Source organism: Pongo pygmaeus, chromosome 10, assembly GCF_028885625.2.
Source record: "Pongo pygmaeus isolate AG05252 chromosome 10, NHGRI_mPonPyg2-v2.0_pri, whole genome shotgun sequence".
NCBI classification, from domain to species: domain Eukaryota; kingdom Metazoa; phylum Chordata; class Mammalia; order Primates; family Hominidae; genus Pongo; species Pongo pygmaeus.
In genome coordinates this window covers 117,586,044-117,593,357 of record NC_072383.2, presented here as the reverse complement: position 1 = coordinate 117,593,357, position 7,314 = coordinate 117,586,044, and positions in this window count along the sequence as shown.

Genomic DNA, 7,314 nt, shown 5'->3' with positions numbered 1-7,314 from the left:
TCTGCCCAGACTCTAGCAGACAAATGGAGATGAGATGAGAATCCCAAATCACTCTGTCTTTTAGGGCCTCTGAGGGTGGTGCCCCAGTAAGATGGCATTTCTGAAAAGTGGTGATGGGGCCTGGCTCTGGGATAGGAGAACAAAGAATGGCTGCAGGAGGGAAGGAGAGCTGGCAATGGAGTGTGGTAAAGACTTGATCCTTTCCCTCCCCACAAGGGAAAAAACAGAGATGAGCATTCGTTGTCCTGGTTTTGAGTCTTAGGAAAGGTTAGCATCAAGAATTACCTTTGTCGATTGGGAAGAGCCCAGCATTTGGGCAGAGAAGACAGGCTTTGAAGTCTTATTTCCTCTCCTAGCAGGTATGTGCATCCTCTTCCATAAAATGGATGTAAAAATTGCCACACCTAGCCCTGATATAGAGTTCAGGGTGTGCCAGATTTTGTTCTAAAGTGCCACTTTTCATAATCCATTAGTTTAATCCTCAAAACAATTCTTCGAGGTAAATATGTCCATTATCCCCATTTTACAGATGAGGAGACTGCGACTCAGTAGTAATTTAGGTTATAAATGGAAGAGACAGGGTTTGAACCCCAAATGTAGGTCCTTAGCTGCTATTTTATGCCACCAAAAGAAAGAAATACATTATTGTAGATGGCACTGCTTACTGAGCACATTCCATACCCCTGTGTTCTCATTTAATTCCCCTGATATTGGTCTCATCGGCCCCATTTTACACATGGGCCAACTCTAGGGCTTGGTGAGCTGTAGTAATGTGTATACAGTCCTAGAGAGGCCAGGATATAATCACAGCTCAGGCTGATTCCCAAGCCCAGATACCTAACCACCACACTGGTGGGCCCCCTTTCTGGCTAATCCTAAAAATCACCCGGAAGAGTGCTAAACATTCAGATTCCATTCGCATAGGTTTCTGGAGTAGGTCTTAGGAACGTGTATGTTTAAAGTATACCCAAGGGGTTTCTAATTATAAGTCACTTACAAAATTACATAAAATAATACAGAAATGTGTTGGTAAACTGCAAAGTGACACAAAAATGATATGAAGTATCATAATAATAATAACACATATCCTTAGTATTAATTAATGACAAGCCATGGTAAGTGTGTGCAAAGTTCTAATGAAGGTGATATCTGAAAAATGGAAGAAACACTTCCTGACCTCAAGAAGGTAGAAGTTTATCAATTAAGATGAAGGGTGATTTGTTTGTTTATTTGTTTCTTTTTCAGGAGTGAGTTGCTAATAGAACATGCCAAGAAATAATAAGCTAATCCATGCTACTGCCAGCATAGAAAGCTGGTGGGCTTTTAATTACCTGTGTTCACAGAACAAAAGGAAGCTACAGTGTGTTTGAATTCCTTGAATCCATTCTGTCAGAGGGTGGGGAAAGGAGCTGAAAATATTCTAACCAGCAGGGAAGGCAGCTATATCACACTATGGGTGCAGTGTCTGGGCACGGAAGCGGGAGGTTCTATCAGAAATGCGATAGAGCCAGCAAAAGAATATTATTGGACTTCCTAGCTCTCTGTGTATAGAAATCACCCAATTGTCATCAAGATAAAAACAAGCACACACTGCAAGCAGCCTAGTACTAACTCAAATTGAACCCTATCTACTTAGCTAGGGTTATGCTTATGATGTTCAGGACAACAATGACTTAGCATTCTTACAAACAAACATTTCTCTCTCTCCTTCCATTGCTCAATTTTTAATACTGTTTGCTCATGTTTTCTTTCACTCCTCTGTGATTCATTGAAAACCAAATTAAAACAAAAAATTATCTTTGCCCCTGGTCCTCTCTGGGCGCCCTGTTTATTTCTAACCCTGGCAAACCTTTTTAAAAGTACCTAGTGGTTTTCCCAGGATCCACTGATATTTTGCATCTGAAGATCCAAGAGAAGGGTTTAGGAAGTCTGCATTTTTTTAAAAAGACAGGGTCTCGCTTTGTTGCCCATGCTGATCTCGAACTCATGGGCTCAAACCATCCTCCTGCCTCAGCTTCCCAAAGTGCTGGGATTACAGGCGTGAGCTGCTGCACCCAGCTCAGGAAAGCTGTATTTTTAACAAGACCCCCCAGTTGAATTTTATGTGTAGACAAATTTGAGAGACACAGGGAACATCATCAGACTCATTCATTCATTCATTCATTCAGCAACTATTTGCAGAGCACCTACTATGTGGCAGGGTCAAACTAAGACCAAGAGATATACTGATGAACAAAACCAGACAAGGTTCCCATCCTCATGGAGCCTAGAGTCAAACAGGAACAATGGAAGTATCATAGACAGTGCAAGAAATGTTTAAGGTCAAATTACGTGGGAGCTGGAAAAGGGAAAATCAGGGAGTTATGCTGGTCAGCCTAATTCAGACTGGAGGTGGACGACCAGGTGAGGTTATCACCAGATGCAGCATTTTAATTAAAAGTTTAGAAGTAAACAAGGAAGAGAACGAGGCTAGGGTGAGAATCCAGGTGAGAAGGGAAGAAAGAGCTCCAAGGAGGGGAATAGCACATGTGAAGCCCCTAAGACAAGAGGCAGAGATGCCCCAAGGAACAGAAGGCAGGCAGGTGGGGCTGCAGTATTTTGACCAATGTATCACAAAATCAGCATTTTGATCAATGTATCACAAATTCAGAGTGGAGTGGATGCAGGGCCAGGTCCGCATGTGTCGGGAGTTTAGATTTGACCCTAAGACAGGTGAGAAGCTGCTGGAAGGCTTGAAGTGGGAATTGACATAATCTGAATTTACAACCTTTTAAAAACAGCAGAGGGCCTCCTCCCACCCCTATAATACTTTAATCATCTCATGTCCATGGATAAGACTGCACTTTTCAAAACTGAAGAGTTGATTCCATTCTGGAATCCTGGGAGGAAAATTAGTCAGGAATTGTGCTCTCCAGCCTCCAGCCCGCGCCCTTGGCCACTCTCCCAGAGGGTGAATAGAAGTCTATTTTGAAATTAAATGTGGGATCACGAGGACAGGAAGGAAAAACCTCTCCATATGTGTGTGTGCTCTGCTCCCCTTCCTACCACCTTTTCAATTCCATACCTGCTGGAAACGAGTCTCTCTGCTGTGTTCTCCAGAGAGCAAAGTTATCAGAAAACTCCTCGCACAATAAACACTGAAGGAGAGTCTATGAAGGGCCCTAGAGGAATGACATGCTGGGCTGGGCAAGGCCTGATTGCCCTAGGACTGTGGGTTTCGAGCATTTAGGAGGCCTCACAGGGCATCTTGCAGGGTCTGCTCAGCAAGCAGGACTCCTTCTGGTTTGGGTGGGTGGGGCTGCCTCCATATCTGTAGATAGGATAGCCCAGAACTGGCCAATCAGGTGTTCACATCACCCTGGTCTTATTGATTGACTGAATGATAGGATTATGAACCAATCACAACAAACAAGACTCTATCCTTTGAATTTGCGGGAAATGCCAGGAAAGGGAAATACTTCCATTTTGTTCTTTGGGTTTTCTTTTCTTCTCTTCTCTTTTTAAGACAGAGTCTCACTGTTGCCCAGCTTGTAGTGCAGTGGTGTGATCTTGGCTCACTGCAACCTTGGCCTCCCAGGTTTAAACAATTCTCCTTGCCTCAGCCTCTCGAGTAGCTGGGATTACAGGCTTCCGCCACCACGCCTGGCTAATTTTTGTATTTTTTAGTAGAAATGGAGTTTCGCCATGTTGGCCAGGCTGGTCCTGAACTCCTGACCTCAGGTGATCCATCCACCTTGGCCTCCCAAAGTGCTGGGATTATAGGCCTGAGCCACTGCAGGTTTTCTAAAAGAATAGGATATGAGCCTGGAGCTGCTGGTTATCTTCTTGTTATCACAAAGGGAGAGCCTGCCTGCGAATGAAACCAACATGCAGTAACTAAGAGCTGAGACGGGGGGAGGGGAAAGGATGGGAGGAGACAGAGAGGAACAGAGAGAGGAGGCTACAGAGGATGTCATTTGACCCAAGGGATCCAGCTGGAATGACCAATGTTTCAGTTGTATGAACAAATATAAATCATTTTGGGGGGCCTAATTATCTTTGAATTAGGCTTCTGTGTCTTGCGACCCAGAGTGCCAAGTCTTGCAGACGCATTCTCCCTTCTCCTCAAACTTTCACTGCATCTCATCCAAGCAAGCTTTGGGAATGTAGGAGACAGAAGTGGATCATGCCAAGGGCTATCTGCACAAGCTGTGTCTCTTTAGACATGAACAACAGGAGAATCTGAATTCCCATAAATGGGAGAAGAAATAAAAGTATGACATACTTCAGTTGCAGCATGCAGGATTCAAACTAGACTCCTGGAAAGACTTCCTCAACTGACAGATTCTCTTGAAGGAGAGTATTCCTATCAATAGTCTCTCCATGATCATTCCTTTAATTGGAGCAGACAGCTCTTTCTCAATTCACCTGTCTGCTCTGGATCACAATGTTTCCAAAAAAAGTGAAGGAAGAAAAGGAGGAAAGAGAGAAAAAAAGAGGGAAGGAAAAAGGAAAAAAGGGAGGGAGGGAAGGAAGAAGGAAAGAAGGAAGGAAGGGAGGAAGAAAGGAAGGGAGGGATGGAGGGAGGGTAGGAAGAAAGGAAGGAGGAAGAAAGAAAGAAAGAACGGAAGGAAGAAAGAACGGAAGGAAGGAGAAGGGAAGGGAAGGGAAAAGAAAAGAAAAGAAAAGAAAAGAAAAAAAAGAAAAGAAAAGACAAGACAAGAAACAGTTTTCTTAAATCAGCAGTTCTCAATCTTCACTACATATCTGAATCACCTGCGGAGCTTCTGAAGCCAACTCATGTGCAGGTTCTACCTCCAGAAATTCTGATTTAATTCATTGTGGGTGGGAGGAAAAGTTTGCATTCTTCGAAGGCTACTGAGTAGTGCTGGTGTCTTCCTCATGAAAGTGTGGTCCATGGATCTGAAGTGTCAGCATCACCTGGGAGTGTATTAGAAACGCACATGTCTCAGGTCCTGCCCCAAATGTGCAGAATCCCAATCTGTGTTTTCAGATGATTCCTAGATAATTCAGATGGTTCATGTGCACATTCAAGTTCAAGAAGTGTTAACAGACAGGAACTCCCCTGAATCTAGCTTCAATTTTGGGGAGAAGACATTGCTCTGTGCCCTGTGACACTCACGGTGTCTTCAGAGGAGCAGCCTGCCCTTGTGGGGAGGGGTGGGTGTGACTCTTCAAATAGAGAGGAGAGGACCACTTCAGCCGGGGAGATGGAATTATCTAGAGCTCCCATGCCTGTCTATTGCCTCTGCCTTCCAGGAATGACACACCATGCTGTGCAACGGGCACTCCAATAACCCACAAACAGAGCAGCCTAGAGTTACAACTCCGGAGCAGCATCCCACAATTACAACTGAGGAAATCATTTTTATGTTTCGTTAGTGTTCCTTAATAGAGACGATCTGCTCCTAGGTGTGACTGCCTCGGTGACAAGCTGGACTAGCCGCTTACGCTTTCTACCAGCCAACTCAGATGTAAATGTGAATCACCAGGGAGATTCTGATTTGGTTCTTCTTGGATGGGGCCGGGATTCTGCATTTCTAACTAGGTGGTGCTGATGCTGCTGGTTCTTTGAGTCTTGAGGAGGCCTTAGCCTCCACACATATGTCCAGAAGACCCACCAGGAAGCATTCCTGTGCTAAGAGTTTTCTCTAATGCAACCTCATTTACTTCTAACAATGCCACAATGTGGTGGAATAATTATAAATCATACCCATTCTTCATCAGAGGCAACTGAGACTTAGAATCCACTTGAACCTCAGTCAGCTGAATTCCCAGACCTGACCAAGCATTAGAATGGCCTGGAGACCTTTTCAAAATCAACTCCCTGGAAGATTTCGATTCTGGGGTGGGTGCAAGAATATGTATTTTTAAAAGGTCTTCAAGTAGTTACAATGTAACTAGTATGTGGACTGACTTGCTTTGGGGAATTACAAGTAAGACATCACTACCTATCTAGAGCAGATCAGAGCAATCTTGTCCTTCCTATTTCCTTTAGAGTAGCTGTATCTTATTTTATGTCTTTGACACCTAGCCCAAAACCTGTCAAAACACAAGAGCTTAATAAGAGTTCTTGATTGGCTAAAAGGATTGAGAAGTGGATAGTGGATGGATGGATGCATGCATGTATGTATACAAGGATGGAGGAAGAAGGGTGGGAGGGAGAAACAAACAAAGACGAGAGGGAGGAGGAATCAATTTGGGGTCTCCTAGAGCTTGCTGTTTACACACAAACTTGCATCAAGTTCTCAGAAGCATTTTTTAAAATCCATAGATATAAAATAATGGGTAGTATCTCAGCAGGTGAGTAATGCAAGATGCAATGACTGTATTCACAGGATGCACCAAAATCCATGCCAACTAATGGACAAAGGAGGGAGGGAATGGAGAGCCTGACTCTGTTGGAAGATGTGAAAGGACTGTGTCAGCATCTGTGCCAACCAGCATGACTGGCTCCCTAGGTGTCAGTGATTCACCTAAAGCCACAGCCTATTTGCAGAGACAAGCCTTCCTGGGCTCATTTTTGCCAACTTGAATACAACCTAGTCTTTCTTCTTCCCCTCTTCTTCCTGACCTGGCCTCCTTTTTATCTTAATTTCCTGCCTTTCCCTCTGTCTTGTTCTCAGGGTCTTATAACCTTCAATGCTCAGTGCTCCTCACCTCTATCTTTCTCTAGAGGTACAATTGGGACCACTTTTTCATCAAGATCAATCCCATTATCATCAAGCATATAGAACCAGCCCGTCTTCAGCACAACCACAAATTAAGTGAAGGTAGTCTTCATATTCTTACTATCCCCCAACCCCATTGAAACTCAAGCCTCCCTTCTCCCAACCCCACACCAAAGAGTCATTTTCCCATCCAGTCCCATAGCTTTCAAGAGCCTCTATACACTGATGACTCTGAGATTTATATTTTATTTTATTGTTTTGTAGAGACAGGGTCTTAGTCTATGGCCCAGGATGGAGTGCAGTGATCTAATCATAGCTTACTTCAGACTCATATTCCTGGACTCAAGAGATCCTCCCACCTCAGGCTTCCAAGTAGCCAGGACTACAGGTGTGTGGAACATGCCCAGCTACTTTAAATTTTTTTTTTTTATAGACAGGGTCTTGCTATGTTGGCCAGGCTGGTCTCAAACTCCTAACCTCAAGCCATTTTCCCACCTTAGCCTCCCAAAGCGCTGGGATTACAAGCATGAACCACCATGTCTGGCCTGAAATTTACATTTTTAATTGCAACTTGTCCCCTTACTTCCAGGCTTGTATATCTGACTGAGTGATTAGGATCTCCCCTTGGCAGTCTAACAATTAT